This window comes from Ixodes scapularis, unplaced genomic scaffold, assembly GCF_016920785.2.
Source record: "Ixodes scapularis isolate PalLabHiFi unplaced genomic scaffold, ASM1692078v2 ptg000597l_1___fragment_1__unscaffolded, whole genome shotgun sequence".
Classification (NCBI taxonomy): domain Eukaryota; kingdom Metazoa; phylum Arthropoda; class Arachnida; order Ixodida; family Ixodidae; genus Ixodes; species Ixodes scapularis.
Window position 1 is genome coordinate 4272154 of NW_024610006.1, and position 22085 is coordinate 4294238.

Consider the following 22085-nt stretch of genomic DNA (forward strand, 5'->3'; position numbering starts at 1 on the left):
CTGGCCTTGTTCTAACATTTATTTATCCAATGTCTTCCCACCTAATTTTGCAGTACTTAGACGTGATCGTGTATTCTCTACTAGGAAAAAGACGTTGGGTGGAGTGCTGAGAGAAATTGATGCGTCCTTACAACGTGTTAGGCGTCCGGATCTTGAGACATTGTTTGAGTCAGTGTGGATAGAGCTGCCATGTGCGAATGGCGAGCATATCCTCCTGGGCGCTTATTACTTGCCCTCTGACACGTCTCCAGATGGTTTTCGCCAATGTCTACTGGGCATTGAGTGTACAACCAAGGCCCTGAATAAATTCAAATTTATAGTTCTTGGAGATTTTAATGTCTGTAACATATGCTGGAAAGCAGCCTCAGTGTCCTCTAGAAGTTACTATATTGTTCAGAAATCTAATTTCGTGCTGAATTTTTCATCATTTACAAATTTAAAACAATACAACTGTATCTCAAACACCCAGGGCAACATGCTTGATCTATGTTTCGCAAATCTAGACTGTACAGATATAACAGAGGGTATGTCAAGCTTGGTTTCCTTGCTCCTCTCCTCTCTCTCTCCCCCCCCCTCCCTCCCTCCCTCCCTTTCCTCCCCTCCCCCCTCCTCCTCCTCCTCCTCCTCCTCCTCCTCCTCCTCCTCCTCCTCCTCCTCCTCCTCCTCCCTCCCTCCCTCCCTCCCTCCCTCCCTCCCTCCCTCCCCCCCCGGACGGACATCATGCCCCACTGGAGATCAGTATACCTATCTGACATGGCATGAGATGTTATTCACGGAGACATCCTGAAGTGAATAGACACAATCTTTCCGCTGGAGATTACGTTAGTTTGTACAATCATTTCTCCGATTACGACTGGTCCTCAATCACTCCGTGCTCCCGACGTTGCCCAAAAGGTTCACGATTTCGCTCGCATCGTTCAAGAACGAATGAATCAATTCATCCCGTTACAGGGGGGGGAACACCGACGGCCGCCGTAGAGGCAAAGTGTGTTTCTGATGAGCTCTGTGTTGCACACCCAAAAGTTCAGAAAAATCATATTCTGCACAAATTAGTGATTACCACCATATTCTATTAAGCAAAAGGCACATGAAGACACCAGTTTTTCGCCGGTGAGTGCAATTGTGGTGAAATTAGGAAGACTTTCCCGAGCGGGAAGGCTAAGCCTTCTGTTAGCGTTGTAGGCCTAGCTAATAATACGGCGATGAATCAGGCCCCGCCCGGTGGAACCGATGCGGGCTGCACGGCTGTCACGTATGCCTCGGAAATCAGCTTGGATATAAATAAAAATAATTTCATCTACCGAAAAGATGCAAGTGCAGCAGATAACCAGGATTACCCATCGTCGGGAACGAAAAAAACAAAGCAACTCTGGATCAACGTAGTCTTGAAGGCACAGCGTCGACGAGCTCGGCAACAGCTAAACCTAACTCAAAAGCAAGTCACGCTGCCACCTTCGCTTTCGTCGCCGAGGCAGCTGAGAAGAGCTACGACCCGCAGACCTGCTCCCACGACCACACCCTTTCCCCTGGAAGAGTTTAAGCGAATTTTGCGACCATGCAACGGACTCAACGTAGGCCGGCTCCAAGCGTCCTCACTGCTCTAGCCCAGCTTCAGGGCACCAGCACAATGGGGCAACAAGCCAACAGGTGCCTGCAGATCAACCAGAGCCAAAACACTGCAATAGTGAGCATCCCATCTAAAGTTGCGAAACTATTACTTCACATAACCCAAACCAAGATTGGCAAAGCAGAGCACACAGTGGAGGTCTGCGGACTTGCGCCAAACGATGCAGTAAGGAGTTTTACAAGAAGTCCAAGCCCAGTTTTCGATTCAAGAAATCATGAAAAATATAGACCAAGATGAACCTTACCTGAAAGACGCAAGGAGTGCAGCAAAGCACACCCGGAAGAGAAGCACTCAGGAGAGACATACTGCGCAAACTGCCATATCAGGCAAAATGACACAGGGTGACACCTTTCTAGCCAAGAAGAATGCAAATGCGTGTCTCCAGAAGAGACCAAAGGATCCGACGATGCAAGGAAGGTTGCAACACAACCGCACAACAACGAAGCGTGAGGAGGCCGAAACAAATACAACAGATTCTCACCGCGTTAAAGATTTCCCTCCGCTAAGCAATTATCACACGGGGCACACCAGGTAAGCAGACGTACAAACAAGCCCTTAGAGCAAAAGGCGAAACAGCACGACCCCGAAATGGGAAAGCAGCATCCATGTCAAGCATCCAAGACGCTGCCAGTCAAGCCCAATGTGGCTTAGGCAGGTCTGACTTCAACCTCGCTTTGTTCATATGCAATAAATTATTATTATGTCCTCGTTTATGGCTTCATGGACAAAGACATTCAGCTGGCTCCAGGCCAAGCCCACCATAGCATTCTATCCAAAGCAACAAGCCCAAACGTCAGCTCGCAAAAAGTATAAGAGTCGATGAGACACGATTCATGGGGCAGCAATGTTGACCAGGCGGAAGCAGAAACCAGGACCTCTAGACAATGCCGCAGCTTCATCTTCTCTTGAAACGCAATATCAAACAAAGAAATGGCTGCATGCATCACTCACCTTGCAGACATCTACGTAGCCGCTTCCGTTGCAGTCTTACCTCATTCCTGATCTAGACTGCAGAGACAGCAGATGCCGTTCAGCGAACACGCTGCCGCTCGAATCAAGCCAAGTTCTGCGGGATGCACCAGACAAAATATGCTCGTGAGCTTGTATCATTAACACAATCACATTTCATATGCCAGAATATCCTACCTTAAGATGACAAGTGCTGCTAAAATGTAAATGAAGACACAGCCTACTGTACGTAAATTTTCTGGATGTTGCACCATTTTGGCATACCTTACAATAATAATAATAATGCTTTATTTGAATCATGCCCCAGAACGACCACTAGGTCATGTGTGGTGGCACATAAAATGGTAGTACATGACTTAACACAATGTACCCCATTTGTAAAAAAGAAAAGACTAACATGCAATCAGGAATTGAAAAGATAAAAAATTAGCTCCCTTCTAAACACTGATATATCTGAAAAGATATTAACATGAGAGGACAGTTCATTACCACAAATCTGCATCCTTACCATCGGTGACAATTTCGATTGAATGGAGGGGTAAAATATACTAAATCATCTAACAACACTGTTACAAAAGCAAGAAAGAAAAACATCACTTATTTAAGCCACCAGCAGACATCCAGAAAAAACCACCTTGGGACCTCGCGATACTGCTCACACGCCAGTCTTTCTCGGCAAATTACCATGTGCAGTCTCCACATTAACAGTGCGCACGTTCCGACAGTGTACAAACAAAAAATAGGCAACGACAATAGCGAGAGGAAAATGGGAGCTCGTTCGTGGTGCCGTGCCTCGCATCTCCCCTGTAGACCAAACTGACCATTTTAAACCGAAGCAGCGCCAACGGGCATGGCCTAAGAAGTATGAACGTAAGCACAGTATCTCTAACCCTGCCATGTCCACGATGTGTGAGCATCGACAGCTGCTGGAGGAAGCACGACAGGTTGAACCTTGCTTTCCCTCGGAGGGGTGGAAGGGAGATTTGTTTTTGAAGGCCTCGAAACTAAGCGCTCATCTAGCATGCTGCAAGGGCTTGATCGTGGACGGCGAGTATAGTTTAGATGACCGTCAAAGTTCTCTAAGGGGCCTGAGTACCCTTTAACAATTCCTGAGGGGTGTAAGAGACCCATCATAGCTTTTTGAGAGACCTGTGAGGTCTGTCCCAATCCTTTTCGTGAAACTACAGCCCCTATCAAAAATTATTTTAACGGGTCTCTAGGTCAGATCATGCGACCATTCAGGATACATTCCGTCGGGGAAGCCACTCGGCCATTTTGCAACGGGTTGCGCGACAAGTTTTAGAAATATAGGAGACATTCCCCAGTCCCTTCCCGTAGTGGCGCGGCCCCAGCGAAGAGAAAACGGGCACGCACGAAACAACCCGTTGTGGAAAGGACGTTGCTCCTCTCCACTTCAGCTCTTAGTTTTCACCATTTCCCCCTTCACACGTTTTGCTGTTTGATTGTAGATAACCTGTTTTAGTCAGTCGAAATACAGTCTTTGTCAGAATCTGGTCACCCTGTTTTTTCTCAGTTTTTGGAGACCAAGTGTCGCGTTTTCCGGGTTCAGGGTCTAGTTGGAGGAGTCCCGGCACACTTATGACACAGAGCTCTGCTTTTGCTGATTGTTTAAGGGCTTGCTTCGGTATCAAGGAGGCAGCCGGGCATGCTGCCTATATTTCGTGTGCAGGCTTTTTTGCCCCTACGTGCCGAACCTTGGTTTTCCCACGACAGGCTGTTTGTTACTTCCAGGATTGCATACGTCTGCTCCTTAAAAACCGACGACCAGTTTGCGCTTTCCACTATTCCCTCGCTTGCTCCTCTCCCATGGTGAGGAGGAAATTCTGCCTTGCAGAATCTCGAGTCTGGTCGTCGGCCTTTAACCCCGAAACGCAGGGCCAAACGTAAAGATTCACAGAGGAAACCAGGTCCGGGAGACAGATGAGTCGATGGCCGTTAGGTCTCTCGCTAAGCCGGAGACAAGGTGCCTCTGGTTCTTGTAATCGTACCTCTCCCATGATGCTCACAGACCAGGCATGATACTCTGGAATGACTGGCATACTTTTCTTCTTGCTCGATCATCTCCGCTTACGTTTCTCAGCCCCAAAAACGTGCTTCGGTTGACATGCGCCGACAGTTCGGTTTTGCAGCGAAGAGCAGTTGGTTGGCGTCCTGCATTAGGCTATTTCCTACTTACACCAAAATTCATAGCATGCTAACCCAGGAGCCAAATAATTGTGGCCCGAGAGAGTCTGGCCCGAGCCAATGAGATTATTCTGTCTCCGTTAAAGCCCCAAGATCTGTACCATTCTTCCCACTAATGAATGTACTCTTATTCGACGTATCTTTTATTTTAAATGTAGAACCTGGGTATAACTGTAATATTTGTAACGCTGTCACTGGACCCATCAAGTGTTCATCTCGTAGTACGTAATCTGCCCACCCAAGTCTCCGATTACAAGCTACCAGCACTGGTTCAGAGATGAAAATGTTTGATAGCTCAAATTTGTTTGTGTAGCAGGAAAAAATGGTGCTTCTAGATAACTTTAAACGACCAAACTCAGTGGCCAATGGTCAGAGCAGCACAACTGACATTGCTAGGTCAGATATACTTACGAAACAAAAGATCTGGTGGCTGTTCCTTGTAGCCTCTACCCAAGATTGAGGTAAACAACAATGGGCGATGCAGGTTTGCAAGACATTATTTACATGGTTGAGCAAGCCAATTAAATTACCGACATAACATTTTTTCCTGCCAGTTTGACTTTCAATCAGCAGGTCCTCTCGAAAGTCATAAAACCATACCAGTAGCCCCATTTTAGTACAAGTGCACTTTCAGACAACTCCTGGAAATGTTATGCGAGAACATTCATGGCAAATACGGTTCCATTTTTGTCTGCAGGTGACAGATGCTACCTCTGGAGCCCTGGCTACTCACCCCTATTTCTGGCAACCCCAGCAAGAGGCAGCGCTCAACAACAGCGTGTTGAGCGGTGCGTCTTGTCGAGTCTGGCCTCGGCCAACACCGCTCAACACGCTGTTGTTGAGCAATGCATTGGTAAACTGAAAAACCAGTTCCGGTGCCTGCAGAAGTACCACGCTCTGCACTACGACCCAGAAAGAGCACGTAATTTAGCAACAGGATGTGCTATTCTGCACAATGTTTGCTTACACAGCTCCGTTCCGGAGTCTGCCCCAGACCCCTTTGTGTAGGAAGAGTCTGACTGCGGGTACAATGATGACAGTAGCGACACCAACAGCGACACTGGCACTAGGAGCCTCAAAGAAAGAACACTAGCAATGCAGCGTCGGAAAGTCAGGAAGGTGGACGCCCTCTCTCATCGAGCTTGTCATGCTCTGCGGTGTTGGCATGCTTGCCGTAATCATTCAGCTCACTGGAGTCGCGCTGTGCAAGCTTAATCATATCTCATCAAAGACTGGGAAGCACAGAAGGTGTACAGTTCTACATCCATGTAATGTGGGTGGCTGCACAAATTTTAGCTCTGATGTGGGAAAGTCAAATTTGGGGGTTTTACGTGCCCAACCTATGACGGGCATCTGGCACCTATGACGGGCATCTGGCACGCCCCAGAGGAGGACTGAGGATTAATTTGGACCACCTGCGGAGCTCGGTTACACAGTGCCTTCTCTGCAATAAGCCTCCGTCATATTGCGGGCACCTCGGTCGGGATTCGAACCCGCCACCTGAGGACCTGTAGGCCGGTGCTCTCGCCTCAGAGCCACCGAGGCGGCTTCTGATGTGGGAAATCACTTATTGGGTTGGGGTGAAGGCATGTTTTTGCATCCACATACATCATGTGCACGCAGAACTTCACACATTCTATGCTCACCAGTTCGTTGCAATGACATGCTCTTAAATCGTAATGCAGATATTTTTTTCTTCCTTTTTTACTTTTTTTGTTTCTCTTTATAAGCCTAAGCAGTCAATGTAGTCCACTTGTTTGCTCTCGTAAATGTATCTGTCAGGGTTTCTTTTGGTACACATTTTCACAAAATTTGGCTGATAAAACACTGTGTTCAAAGAGGTTTTGACAGAGCTTTGGTGGGCCGATACAAAATTTTTTTTTTTTGAGTGGGTGCATTTTTTTAGTTGCACTACCTGCACCGGTGTGAAAAAGTGCAATGTGGTGTACTTCTGGCATGTGTAAGAAAGTGCAAGGTGGTGTACTTCTGGCATGTGTATCGAGATAGAACCGTAAATACATTGGCCTACAATTTTCTTCACCAGTGCAGGTGTGGCTAAAAAGATGCACCTAGAGTCGGTGACAGGTCAAGAACGAAGTGGAAGCTCCTCCCACCCTTTTCCACTTCAGCCGAGCAAACGTTAAAGGGCAACTCCGGTCCATACTTTCGGTTTTGGGATTATGACTGTTTTTAGTCCAGTCAGCGTCCCTGAACTGCAAGGTGCAATTTTTTTCTCGTTATTGTGCGTAGTTCTACAGATATGGACCCCTCAAAGTTTTGTTTGGGGCGCGGCCAACAAACCCGAAACTAGCCGCTCGAGGCTCCGGCAACGCTCGAAATCAACCGCTATGTGAACGTGACGTCAGGATCGTTCTCGTTCAACGAGCACGCACGCCGAGCGGCACCTACCTCTGTTGCGCTAGCCGTCTAAAGATAGGAGGTAAGCTGATTTTGTTTTAATTCTGTATACGTGGTAGTTATCCAGCATATGTAGCAAGGGCTAGTGCATATACCCAAAAGCTAGCGACTGGAAAACCCGTGAACTCGTACGATTCCGTACTCGGCGGCCGCCGCCATGCGTGCGCTATGCCGTACTCGTCGCTTGTATACCCAAAAGCTAGCGACTGGACAACAAGTGAACTCGTTCGGTGCCGTACTCTGCGGCTGTCGCCGTGTGTGTGGTCTTCCGTACTCGTCGCTAGACCTAAATTGTCATCGGGGCTTTGTGGATGGAGCGGCGTTGCTCTACGCTGTGCTGCCAGTGACGTACAGTACTGGGGGCCCTCTCACTTTCGCGCTGCGGGTCAGTCCCAGACACGAAGCTTTGAGGCTCTACGGCGCGAGCTGCGGCGTCCGAACACACGAGTGCTGGGCTGTACACCTCTGTTTTTTCGTTCTTTTTTCCTCGGGCGCATAAAAGCCGAAGTCCAAAGTCCACTCATCGAACAGCGTTCACCCACACTTTCTTCAATTTCCGGTCCGTTCGAAACTTGTGAAGAAGCACCTCCGGGTTGCACAGCGGGTTGTTTGAGCAGCCCACAGCGCTACAAGTTGCGCTCGGCATCTTTCGAGGAACAGCTGGGCAGTCTTGGGCGCACCGAGTTGCTCGCTAAAACGAGTCTTGAAGTCCTCACAAGCAAATAAACAAAAATCTATACCGAAGCTACACGGGCTACAGATAAAAGCAACGGCTAAACACGCCAATCGCAAGCCGAAGTAGCTGTGGTAGTGGCTCAAAGAAGCGCACTACGCGCAACTCCTGGACCAGAGGAAAAAAAGAGAAGGATACTGACGTCACGGCCCAATGTTGCTTTGGCGATCGACAAACCGCTTGCCGCCCGCTAAGGAGCAGCGGCTTGCGGCGGGTCGCATTTTTATTATCGGCATTAGTTGAGAATGCGGCGTCCCACAGACGTAATATTTTGGCTGGGGTCGTAATTTGCAGAGCAGTCGCTTTCTTGTATGGGATCGCCATTGTCGCGGCTTGGTTTGATGGCAGAGTTATTGCTTTTTGGTGACACCATGTTCCAAAACTTCCTTGGGTTACCATTCAAAATAAACAGCGAGTCATAAAAACAAAACTTAGCCAATTTCAACTTTTTATTGTAGTTTTTAAGGGCAAAGTTATAAGCACCCAAAGCTTGAGGTGTTAACACGTTTAGCCTTTGCAAATAGCCTTTTCTTTTTATGCAAAAAGAGCAGCATTTTGGTGAACCATGGGTTATTTGAATCAGTGCATACTCAGGCTGTCGGAACAAACATATTTATAAGACTGTTCATTTTAGCTTTAAATAATGCCGGTTTCCTCTACTGATGGAAGAGGACAATTTAAATGTAATGGTCAAAAAAGATTGTCAACCCATGATCTATTCATCTATAATCAGCCTCATTATAATCGCGATGATCTTGGAAATAGAATGTTTGACGAGAACGGAGTGGCAAGTCGACATGTTGTAACCTATAATCACGGAGCCCGTCGCAGTATTGAATGGACTTGACAAGGTCCGGTGACGTAGTTAGTGCAGGGGTGGAACTCACGAAATGTCCTTGGGAACAGCCACGGGAGCAACTGAAACAGCTGTTTAGGAGCAGGTTGGGAGCAGCTAAAACTATGTTCTGGAGCAGGCTAGGAGCAGCTCAGATCAGTTTTCATTGCACTTCAGCTTGTGTCTTAGACACGCACGGGAGCAATTTCAATAGCGCTTAGCAGCACAGATGAACATGAGTGGTTAGGGACCTAGGTAGATGGGATAACAGTGTAAAAGGTGTGAAAACTTGAAACTTTGTGAGCCTCTATACTTTCCAGACTCGTACGTAACGTGTTACAAGATTACTTGTAATTGATTATTTTTACTGCAATTTTGTGACGCTTCGATTACTTCCTTTAAGGGGTAATGATCTTTTTAGTTGAACTAATTTTTTGCTGTAATCGATTACAAAATTACCCCCCATTACAATCTTCCTCATTTCTTTTTTTTTTTTTTTTGGGGGGGGGGGGGGGAGGGAGTTGGAGTTATTCAGCTCCGGGCAACGGGCTTTTTTTTTCGAAATTATTAAGCACGAGGCTGTGAGGATTAGTAGGCCACTTTACTATGCTTCTTTTTCGTGGGTACATTTTTATTTCTACACCGGAGACTACTTATGGGTATGAAAAATGACTTTATCTAGCCTCTTGTGAGGGATTAGGTGTGTGCCATCACTCACTCAGCTTTAAGCGCAAAACACACGTACAACCAAACCGTCCGATCCGACGTGCGGACTGCCGGAATGACCTTGGGGGGCGAGGGGGTTCCGCAGCATCGGAGAGCGTTGAAAACCCTTGCCTCCGACCGTCGTATTGCGCGGTCAGACGTCGGATCGGACGGTTTGGTTGTACGTGTGTTTCGCGCTTTAAGCAAAAACAGTCGAGGCTTTCTTTTTTTTTTTCTTTAACAACTGAGCGCGAGATTCCACGGATTATGCTATCATAAAAAAAGTTTGAATGAAAAGTAACGTGGGAAGTAATTGCTTACTTTAGAGTAATTTTTCGATTACTTCTTTGAGGCTGTAATTGTAATTGTAGTCGGGTACTTTATACAGCAAAGTGATTGTAACTGTCATCGGTTACTTTTTCAGTGACGGGTACAAGTCTGATTATTTTCTTAGTGGCTTTCAGCTGCTCAAAATGCAAACCAGCTCTGCTTATCACACAACCCACACGTGCTCGACATAGTACTTATATGTGCGAACCACGTGACGTGCGTAAGCAACGGACGCGGAGTTCCGCGGAGGAACAGGGCACCAAATTTCGAGTTTATACTATTGTGCAACTGAATATCGAAGCAGCAGACTACGATTAACGAAGTTATCGTATTCGAAGTGACAAGCAGGTGCAAGGTTAAAGTACACCAAACAGATCTACCGATCGCGTGAAAGCTGCTGGCCGGCAAGGTTTCGGATCGGATCACGTTTCAGTTCTATCAAATCACGATTTATCTTGCGGGAACGCGGTTCCAACTTCTAACGATAAAGTACAAAAAGTTTGAGGACACATGCGAAGTAAAAAAACATTTTTTTTGTAAACAGACCAGATGGAAAAAGAATGTTATAAAATAAAATTAGAACGAAGAAAAAAAATTTTAGAGCTATATTGACGGCACAAAATGATTTTGTAGTTGCGCCCGTGGGAGCCGCCGCAAGTCATGTGATAGACCTGTGCGCCGTCTCAAAGTCGACTCACAGTCACGCCGCCGCTGCACGCTGAGCGTGGTGCGCCGCCGTCAACTCATTTCTCCACACCGCCACCGCCGCACAAGTTTGTCTACCCCGCAGCGCTGCCGCCGTCATCTGACCGGCACACAGGTCTATCACGTCTGCTTCCGCTTTTTCAGGAGCTTTCTTTGGGTTCGAAAAGTTACCGATTAATCTTTGTGTTTTGTTGCACTTGAAATAAAGATGAATAACTAACTTTTAGAGACCATAGGAAGCTTCCGATAGAGCGGAAGCACCACGTGACAAATAGCGACCAGTCACGTGACAACTAGCAGCCACTTTTCCGCAGCGCCCGCCGGCGCCAACTACAAATTCGTATAGCGCCGTGAATATAGCTCTTAAAATTTTTATTTTCCTTGTGAATTCGTTTTATGACTTCCTTTTCCCAACCAGGCTGTTTAAAAACACTTTATTAGTCCTTTGCATGTGTCCTTTAAGAAGTGCTCGAGCTTCCTTAGGCTTCCTTGCTGGAAATCCTTTGTATTCCTGTTACTAACAAGTGCACCAAGTGAGACACTTCGGCCATTATTGAACACTTTGAATAAACAAATATGAATAGTTGGAAGATGTTACAAAGCAGTCTACATTGATAAAAATTCCTTCTTTCTGCATGTCAAGTTCGCTTGTGGCGTAATCTAAGATTACTACGACATACCAGTTAAGGAAAGTTGGTCTTCAAATGCGGACACCACACGCGAGCCACAGCGAGCTACAATGGGGAGCAGTGCCACGCTTGAGAAGCCCATCGAGGCACAGATGTTGTTTGGTCTAGCCACAGTTTACAAAATGGCCGCTGCAGCAAGAACAGCGGGACTGCGACTGCTCGCTTTTAACAATTCTGCAAAGCGGACACCTATGGCAGTTTTTCAACTGAGATGTTCAAGTAACGGTGGTGTAACCCGTGCCAAAAATGAAATGGAGCATAGAGACCCACTTTATTCGGCTGGCGGATGGAGATTCTGCACACCGACGAGCTGAAGCACTAGCGAAGTCAGTGCGGACGACTGGTGCGCACTTGCTGCTGCTTGTCCCTCTACAGCCTGCAGGAAAAGGGGAGCGCATTATGCACAAAATGCAAACTGTTACGCAACACATTAGTAAAGTTAAAAGCACGCCAGAGGTTTTGAGACGCGTTGCAAGCAATACAATAGGAAACTTTTGCCAAACAACTTTTCACCTTGGTAAGCTCTGTGCAGTCATGTTGCAGAGCAGTTTTCACCATTCACCTTATTAGATTACTCGTAGACAACGAGTTACTGGCATTTTAGGTGCTCCTAAAGCACAGAAGAAAAGAGAATGGCTGTGTTAACGAAAGAAGTCGAGAAGTCTGATCAAAGGCGTATGTGGGGCGAGTAAATCCACCCTTACTCTGTTCTCTTTCCCCTTTGGAGCTGCCTTGGTGGCGTCCTTGCCTGCGCTTGCGAATGATGCATTTTAGTTACACTGACGGCAGAGTTGCCGCGTGACAAGTCCTTCAGTAACGAGGCCAGTTTCCTATAATTACACGAACACACGCTGGTGGCGGAATATTATTTATTTGTTTCTTTAGTTACTTAGAATTACCCTCAAGGCCCCGAAGGGCATTACAGAGGGGAGTGCATGGTTAGTACAGTTCTGATTTTAGCGTTATCGGTGATGGTGACAATATCATCTGGAAGGCCATTCCAGTCTACAATAGCTTCTGGTAGAAGGGAATGTTGAAATGGTCTTGGGAAGGGTAATCTTGCACGAATGATCGAGTCTTGCAGAGATATAGCTGGGCTGGCTGAGGAGAGACTGTCGTAATGGTTCCGAATAGTACATTTTATGGAAAGGCAAAGACGGGAAATTCTGCGACGAACGGAAAGATCAGGAAGAGCTAATTGACATTTCATTGCAGTGACACAAGAAAAGCGAGACTAATTAGAAAAAATAAATCGAGCAGCACGATTCTGGACAGATTCGATTTGCGTTAGTTAAAAAAAGACTGATGTGGGTGCCAGATAGCTGAAGCATACTCTAGTTTAGGGCGAACAAGCATGGCGTAAAGGAGACGTTTAAGGATAGAAAAGGCAGAGTTGAAATTGCGACAAACAAAACCGAGTGAGCGGTTTGAGGATGATATTGTCTCGTCGACATGAACATTCCTGGATATATTAGTGGTTAAACGAACGCCTAGATATTTTTACTGTGTAGTAGTCAGAATGGTAGTGCCATTGAATGTTAACGAGTTTAAGGGCTGGAAGCAAGAATGTGTAAAGCAAAGGTGTGTGCATTTGCTAATGTTGAGACACATCTGCCATGTGTGACACACTGCTTCAAGAGCTTTTTTATATAACTTGCGATTCAAATAAAATGAAATTTACATGGCTTATTTGGCATTACAATCGGACTACAAATATGTACTTTGTTTTGAGGTAACCTAATTAGATTTATTAATATTGAAAATTTAATTTGCAATGATTATGGAAAGGATTAACGCAAATTAAAATACTGAGCTCAGAAAATAAACATAGATCAGTGAACTGAGAGGTATGAGCAATCCAATAAGGTATAAATGAAAGCTCTAGGATGATTTATAAATTACTTATGACACTTTTGAACCTTCCAGTTTCAAAATCATTTTTGCCGGATGCCTAAAAGGCACCCACAAAAAGCCTGACAGCCTATTTAATATATTTGTAGCCCTCATTCAATATGTCGAAAATCCTTCAGGACAAGATGATAAGTGATTGCCAAACTTCAAAAAACACATTTTTAAAAATGTGTTTTCTTAGTAAAATTTTGCTTCAAAGAGCAGTGTCTCCCCTTAAATGCCGTTCTGGAGTGCAACATGGTCATATGGGTTTTTTATTACTCTATAAACAGCACAGGTAATCAGTGAAATGATGAACTGAGGATGAGATGTGAAGAGGGAGATCATTAATGTAGATTAAAAAGAGCAAAGGCCCAAGCGCAATTTCCTGTGGAACACCGGAAGAAACGGGAGAGAAAGAGGAGGATGTGCTGTTAGTGAAAACGAATTGAGAGCGATGAATAAGGAATGATTCAATCCACTTAGGAACATGAGGATCTAGTTTTAGGAAAGAAAGTTTAAGAAGAATGCGATTGTCCGGGACTTTAGCAAAAACTTTGGCGAAATTAAGCAAAACAGCGTCAGTAGGAAAGCCGGTGTCAAGATTTTTAAACAAATCGTTAGTTATAATAAGTAGTTGGGTCCCAATAGAAAGGCGTTTCCAGAGGCCATGCTGCACATTGGTGAAGAAATTGCAGGAATCCAGGAAGTTAATCAGGTGCCTGTAAATGACATGCTCGAGGATCTTGTAGAGGCAGGTGAGTGATATTGGCCTACTTACTAATTTTCCGGTCAGAGGGCAACACCCCTGTGTCCACGGACTGCTCAAATATCTTTGAGGTAAAGACCGGATGAAAATTTAGTGTTAGTGAGAGCCTTCGTAATGATTTCCTCTATGCCACATGATGGAGATATTTTGAGGTTTTCTATACCGCTGAAAACACCCTGAATGTTTATAACAATTGAATCCATTGGAAAATCATTCTCTATAACAGGAGAAATTCCAGTAATGGGTGTAGAAATAGTGAAAGCATCAGAAAACGCACTATTTAAATATTCACACATTCACTATTCAATATGTTATTACAAGAGCTATTCACTAGATTAATTTCAGAGTACAAATCTCCAAAATTTGCGAGGGTTGTTTATTAACATAATAGGTAGAGTTTGCAGAAAGAATGTCTGCTTAGAGTTATCAGAAAGAATGTGTGCTAACACCCCTTTAACATAGTTTTTTATTCGGAAGAGCAAGTGGCAAGCTTAGGCCAAGTATTTCCTTTTTTAGCGCTCCTGAAACATCTTTTCTTTTTATGAGATAAACGATGAAGTGGATTATTGAACCACGGTTTAGACGTAGTAGTTCGGATTGTCGAGCACAGTATGGTAATTTTCAATAAGTTGAAAAAATTTTGTCTCAAGGCTTGCCAATTTTCATTAGCATTATGGCACTGGAAGGTTTCATTGAAATAAACAAAATAAAGCCTTCGCTGTTGGACACTTCAAATACACATACAAATCATATCTGGTTTCAGTTTGAGTCTAAGAACACTGCCTTCTAACTTAACTGGCTAAAGTAGGGTTGACCAAAATCAGCCTAACAACAATAATTGGGAGTGCACTACACTACAGTTCTCTTAACACCTACGCTTGCAAGTCGACGGAGTGCATCGACTGCCTCTCTCTGCGCGAGCAGCATTTCCTGCTGAACTGCCAGCTGCTGCTGCTGGGTGGCCAGCAGACCCTGCTGTGTGGCCAGCAGTTCTCGCTGGACAGCCAGATGGTCCTGCCGAATGGACAGCAGATCCCGTGCCGTATCAACTCCAGACCGTTCGTACCATTCGGTGGTAGGGGGCATGCCACTTGCGCAGGACGTTCCTCCTCTCCTCCCTTTGCCATGTCGCCTTCAGCCACAGACCCCTGCATAATATAATTCAACTATGTAACACGCCACAACGCTATACAGCCCTTCTAGTTATACCTGTGTCTAATAGTGTGCACCCTAAACTCAATATTATTTTTTTTTTCGAATGTCACGGATTTATTGTCTCCGAGTGGGTCTAGAAATGTGCTGCAGCCCCGATATCCAAGCTTTCGTGGAAAACACCACGAGGCAATACATTCGCACCACATTGTTTTGTACATTAGTGTTCAATAAAGGTAAAAAGCAACATGGTGTCTGCTCATGATCCAAGAGATTCACGGTACTTATCGAAGCTGCTGCTGCAGCCGTGAAGTCCCACAGCGGCGCGTCCACTGTCGGGGGCGCACGCCCGCCCCCTCGAGAGAAATCCGTCCCCACAAAAAATAATAATTTTTCTTGCTCCGCGTTTAGGGACGGCCCATCACTCGTGCCTCCACCGGCATACCTGCCAACCTGTGGACATTAAAATTCGTAAAACTCACGCAATTGCGGGGGGGGGGGGGGGGGGGGGGGGCTGTTTCGCAAGGTGGCAAGGCTTAATGTCAGCCTTGTCACCGTGCAAAACGCTTACGATACACGTGCACGTGCTACAGAATCCAAACTTCTCTCCTTTTTGGACGGCACAAAGCACTGGAATTCCGACGTGTAGGACTTCAAGAACACCTGAAAGTACCTCTTTTTAGGTTTGGAATTTGCCATTGCACCGCGAAGCCACCGCAACCAGGGGAATGCTATGATTACACGTGTAACAAACACAGACGCTGCACTTCTCGCCTCGAAACTGGCCGAAACAGAGGCCCAACCACGTCTGAACACGCCAAACCAACATGCGCCGCCAAACACACAAACAAAGGCTTTGGGCTTTGGATTGATTTTGGATATGTGGCCCCCGGATAGACGGATAGTAAAAACCACAACGCTGCCGTGGACGGCACCTGTCGCCCTCTTGTGGCAGTGTGAGGTACCGCCAGCAACGGTTTTACGAAAAAAATGTTTAAAAAAATAGAAATGAAAAAAGTATCTTTTTTTCGTAAAATTTGAAGCAAGATTCGTAAAATCGTAGAATTAGTCCCAATTCATACATTTTACAAAAAATTCGGAAGAGTTGGCAGGTTTGCACCGGTCTTCTGTTAGGGACACGAGACTCTCAGGTCGCAAGCCCACGTCTGGCATGCACGTGAGTTCCAGAAAGTTATTCTTTATGGCCGAAGGGCATTTAACTCTCAAACTATTACGCCCCATAGTGTATCTCGCTCCTCCTTGGTAACAAAGCTCTCTGTAGCAGTCCCCGAGAAAACTCGACTTTCACCGAGAAAGTCCAGGAGAAGCGCAAACTGTCGTGCCGAGACGTAGCGACCTAGCTTGCGCTTCTTAGCGTTGTCGGCCACAACTGTCTTCGCAACGTAAAGGGTTGTAGTTAACGTTGATTGTATTGCCGCGCGCAGGGTCACGGACTTCTAGTACTTTCTCGTTTATTCTTGCTCCGGACCTAACTTCTGTCGTTTATCCCTGCTTATGTTGTTCTAGAAAGTGCGTGTACATTCTCGCCGCAAGCGCGCTACGCTCGAACCTTCTCCGCCGAATCTTCGAGATAGTGACTCACTCTAGATAAGACGCCGCTCGCGACCTTGTCGAGTCAGTCTCGCCTCTGCGCTCGATCCTGCGGTTTCGCCGATATCGACGCCCGCGACGCTCTGCTGTTTTCTTTTGTACCCTTTTATTTTTGGCACAAGTTCGCCACATTAAACGTTTATTTCTTCTTGTTCATTTTCTGTTTTCTTTTGGTCACCACCCGTGACATTTTGGTGGAGGTGCTGGGTAGCAAGGGTCCTGATTCCGGGGGTAGGCCAAGGTTCCGGCGACTTAGTCGGATCTCGGTCTGGTCTTCGTTGGGTTCTTGGGGGCTTGTGTTCGGACTTGCACTGCGAGAACTCGGGGGGGGGAGCGCTGCACGGGCATGCGGTTACCCCGCACCTCCACCAAAATGTCACGGGTGGTGACCAAAAGAAAACAGAAAATGAACAAGAAGAACGCATGGTCGGAAGGTAACGACCATGCTGGACGCCATGCTGCCCCATGAGCCATCTGACAACGAGAGCGACGACGCCCAGGCGGTTGCTCAACGCGCCGAAGAAGTCCGCCAGCTCGCCCGACTCATGATTCAAGACCAGCAACGCGTCGACGCCGGCCGCTACAACCTTCGTCGTAGGGACGTTCACTTCCAGCCCGGAGATAATGCCGCGCGCAGGGTCACGGACTTCTAGCACTTTCTCGTTTATTCTTGCTCCGGACCTAATTTCTGTCGTTTATCCCTGCTTATGTTGTTCTAGAAAGTGCGTGTACATAATGCCGCGCGCAGGGTCACGGACTTCTAGTACTTTCTCGTTTATTCTTGCTCCGGACCTAACTTCTGTCGTTTATCCCTGCTTATGTTGTTCTAGAAAGTGCGTGTACATTCTCGCCGCGAGCGCGCTACGCTCGAACCTTCTCCGCCGAATCTTCGAGATAGTGACTCACTCTAGATAAGACGCCGCTCGCGACCTTGTCGAGTCAGTCTCGCCTCTGCGCTCGATCCTGCGGTTTCGCCGATATCGACGCCCGCGACGCTCTGCTGTTTTCTTTTGTACCCTTTTAATGTGGTGAACTTGTGCCAAAAATAAAAGGGTACAAAAGAAAACAGCAGAGCGTCGCGGGCGTCGATATCGGCGAAACCGCAGGATCGAGCGCAGAGGCGAGACTGACTCGACAAGGTCGCGAGCGGCGTCTTATCTAGAGTGAGTCACTATCTCGAAGATTCGGCGGAGAAGGTTCGAGCGTAGCGCGCTCGCGGCGAGAATGTACACGCACTTTCTAGAACAACATAAGCAGGGATAAACGACAGAAGTTAGGTCCGGAGCAAGAATAAACGAGAAAGTACTAGAAGTCCGTGACCCTGCGCGCGGCATTATCCCCCCCTTTAAAAGCGCATCGTCCCGATGCAGCACAAAACAAAAAAACAAAAAAAACAAAAAAACACAAATCCTTAACAAAACGGTAGCAAAATCGCGAGCCACAGTTCACAGTTCTCAGTTCACTCGTCGACAAGAGTAGAAAGTTCTATCGTTCGTAATACGGCTTCAGCCGGACGACGTGCACCACCTCGGAACGCGCCCATCTGCAAGACGTCAGCCGCGACCCGAGGTGGTGCACGTCGTCCGGCTGAAGCCGTATTACGAACGATAGAACTTTCTACTCTTGTCGACGAGTGAACTGAGAACTGTGAACTGTGGCTCGCGATTTTGCTACCGTTTGGTTAAGGATTTGTGTTTTTTTGTTTTTTTTTGTTTTTTTGTTTTGTGCTGCATCGGGACGATGCGCTTTTAAAGGGGGGGGATAATGCCGCGCGCAGGGTCACGGACTTCTAGTACTTTCTCGTTTATTCTTGCTCCGGACCTAACTTCTGTCGTTTATCCCTGCTTATGTTGTTCTAGAAAGTGCGTGTACATTCTCGCCGCGAGCGCGCTACGCTCGAACCTTCTCCGCCGAATCTTCGAGATAGTGACTCACTCTAGATAAGACACCGCTCGCGACCTTCTCGAGTCAGTCTCGCCTCTGCGCTCGATCCTTCGGTTTCGCCGATATCGACGCCCACGGCGCTCTGCTGTTTTCTTTTGTACCCTTTTATTTTTGGCACAAGTTCGCCACATTAAACGTTTATTTCTTCTTGTTCATTTTCTGTTTTCTTTTGGTCACCACCCGTGACAGTATTCATTATTTCAGTACATTAGGTACTAATTCATGCAACCAGATTTCAGGAATATATTTTTTTAATTTTGTCTCATGCTATTCATTTTGCCAACTTAAAAATAATATTTTTACTGTTATACTCACCGCGGTGTTTTGAGATTCTTAGTGGGGACACTTTAAGGGAAAAATCCCGATAGAGTTTCAACTCAGTCGTGCGTGTTGACCGACGTCACAATGGAGTTGGTTCGCCGGTGGAGTTTGCCAAAGATGGAGATGAAGCTGCTCCCATTGGCAATCCCACGAAGGAGATTCACCACTGCTTCTTTCAGCATAGACAGACGGGCGATGAGGTCAGAGGGGATGCACCTACCGAAGAAGCTGCATCACAGAGGCTAGCCTCACCACGTCATGTCATGGCCCTGCTCTTTTCAGCATGTTATTTATTATATTGCGCCAGAAAGCCAGCGACATCAGTACCTGGGCTAGTTGGTGCCACTGATCTCTGTTGTAGTAAGCTGGATCACGGATCGAGGCTCGTCTTAATAGGGAGGAGTGGTGCCACCAGCGCCCATCACTTGACATTGGCTAATGCATAAAACTCTATGGGAAAGACAAAGAAAAGTGACGTTCCCCCGCTCGTAAACTGTTGTCGTCACTGAATCGTTTGGCTGCTGTCGGGAAGCCTGTCAAATAGCTAGTGCACAAACATTAAATCTGACAACCCTCGCGGTTGTTATATAGAAATGTTTTGTTGTCGAGAGTGACTCTACTGGGCAAAAAATGTAGAGCAGCTCACTGAGAAGAGAGTTACCTAGAGGTACCTCGGAGTCGGTGGCGGTTTCAATGAGTCGGGTTTAGCAGGTGACAAGCTTGAAGGCTCTGCTATGATTTCGCTCACTCCCGGAAAGACGCTGCCAATATGGAACTTTGTTGACGTTCAGCAACTTCTGGGCTCCCCCACGACGGCATTATTGACAGCAAGTTTATTTGTTCACTCCACCACGAGAGCAAGCTTGCCAGATCAGCCATGGGTGCTATAGCACAATATTTTAATGGGCATTCGAATGCTTGAGAAATCGCAATTCAACCTCCAAACACACAATAAAATTATTGCAGCACATCGTAAAATACATGCCTTCGAACACTGTGTAGAAGCTTTAATTTCCTTCTTTTGTGTGTTTCTCCCATAGACTTGCGTGTATACACGACTTGCATTGACGTCACATCATCCACCATTGCTGCGGACCATACTCCAGTGCCCGTACCTTCCGGAGCACACATTTAGGACCAATGAATTTCTTCCTCTCGGAGAACTTTGCGGAGAAGAACAGATTCAATGGTGCCAAAATGTATGTTCCAGAGGGTACGGGCAAATACGATATAGCTTCGCCAATACTGGAAACTCCTCCGAAAACACATAGGAGCGGCGGCGAACGTGACAGTGGCGCCTCTAGCGGACTCGGAGTCTACGGAAGCAGTCGTCGCAATGGAAAAGTATAGGCTCCGCGACGTCCTCAAGCTTTACAAGCCCCGTATCGTCACCCTAACAGCAGAAACAATTTATTACGGTCAGTTCGCTTGCAAAGCGGAATCCACTGATCGCAACTGCAACGACAATTGAATAACAACGCGCGCATAAACAAAGATAGAGCAGTTTATTTAGCGGTCTCAAACGCCTCTCGGGGGATCACACGCGTTTGAAACGCTTCTGGTAAGCGGAAAAAAGGCGTTTAGCTACTCGAACTACGTCGTAATTGTCAAAACATGCAAAAACGACACGTTAATATTCCCAGAGCACGCGCACGAGCTGCTGGAGCATAAAAGCAAAACAAAAAGTAAGGATAAAAATGAACGTGCAAACACCTACCGAACTTTGCAGAAAAAATGGTGTCGCCATTCCCGACGAAAATGAGAAGAAAGGGGAAAGAGAAGCGAACAACGGCGAATAAAACAAAGAAGCTAGCAAAAAACTATTTCAACGACGACGATCGTTGCGGCGCTTATACAAAAAAGAAAGAAAAATGGAAAGCAGCAAATGAATAGCTGGTGGTCGCCACCGGTGTTGAGTTCACGACAGACAAAGCGGAAGCAACAGACGAAACTAATGAAAAAAGAAGAAAGCGTCCCTTTTTTCAGCTGCTTGTTGTACATTTCTTTATTTGCTTTCGCGCCGTAGGTACGAACTAAAAACAAAACAGGGGAAATAAATAACGTAGTGCAGCTCACACTGCCCGGTAAAATAGTCGCAGAAATGTTTTGGTCGCAGGCAGCAATCTGCCTGCGAGTAACCTTTTTTTGCCTTCGAATTTCTTTTTCCAGTGACTTTGGCGGGTTGTTCGTTCGCTCGCTTGACGAAGCAGTTTAAAAGTGCATTCAAGTACTTGTAGACGTAGGTGTCCGTAGGTTGACGTAGGAAGCAGAAGAAAGATTTTCCACCATATCGCACAAACTTGTTCTTGCAATGGTAGGCACCACATTGCACAAACTTGTTCTTGAATGCGGCCGGTTGATCAACAAACGATGACCCGTAGCAGACGTGCCGGCCGGAGTACACAAATAAAATGCGAATAAAAATGGGTAACGAGCCTACACTTCTTAATATATTTAATAAATATCAAAAAGCACGTATGACGATTTTGGATTAGAAACTCAATCGAAGGTTGCAGACGGCCCTCAAAATTCGTTATCGCAGACTCGTTATCGCAGACGACAGTGGAAGAAAACAACAACAACAACAGCAAAGTTGCAGATGGCCCTCAAAATGCCCGGGCCTAGCGCAGACGAACCGGGGGTAGCAAGCGCCGAAGCAAAGGAAAGGGTGTAAAAACTAAGCCAAACAAAGCAAGGATACGCGAGTGTTTACACGTCGGGCAAAAAAAAAAAAAAAAAAAGCAAAAAGCAAACAAAAAATATACACAGCAACATATAAGCAGGAGGAAGAATAACGCGGCAGGGTGGCGTCGCCTTAAAAATATAAAAGAAAGAAGACTCAAAAATGGAAAGAGTGGAGACGGTTCAACGGGTGTCGGCCTTTATCGTAGAACTAAAGAAGGAGCGAAGCAGATCTTGGTCGTCCCCGCGCTAACAATCGGAATTTGTGCACTGAAAATAACGTGACTGAAATCATCTTTTTTCGCGGGGCTACGACGCTCTTTCCTTCTTTCTTTGCAAGCGCGAGAAGTCTGCTTTTTTCGTAACTCCGCTTTTGTTAATCTATAATCGCGTCAGATTTGCATATGCACAATGCCTTCTTTCGGAGCATGCTGACATCGCCGTAACGTACGTGGTTCGAAATTGACTTCTGCTTCTTCATCCGGAGACGATCTTAACGG

At 46.4% G+C, this 22085-nt stretch overlaps 1 long non-coding RNA gene across 1 annotated transcript; it reads right to left on the reverse strand.

The window, feature by feature from the left end:
* Positions 1-11553: 11553 nt before the first annotated feature.
* LOC120847960 lies at positions 11554-15848 on the reverse strand. The gene is made up of 3 exons (XR_006077108.1): positions 15701-15848; positions 14942-15023; positions 11554-11592 (listed from the first exon to the last, which is right to left on the reverse strand). It is a non-coding gene; the product is annotated as an uncharacterized LOC120847960 (long non-coding RNA).
* Positions 15849-22085: the final 6237 nt, after the last annotated feature.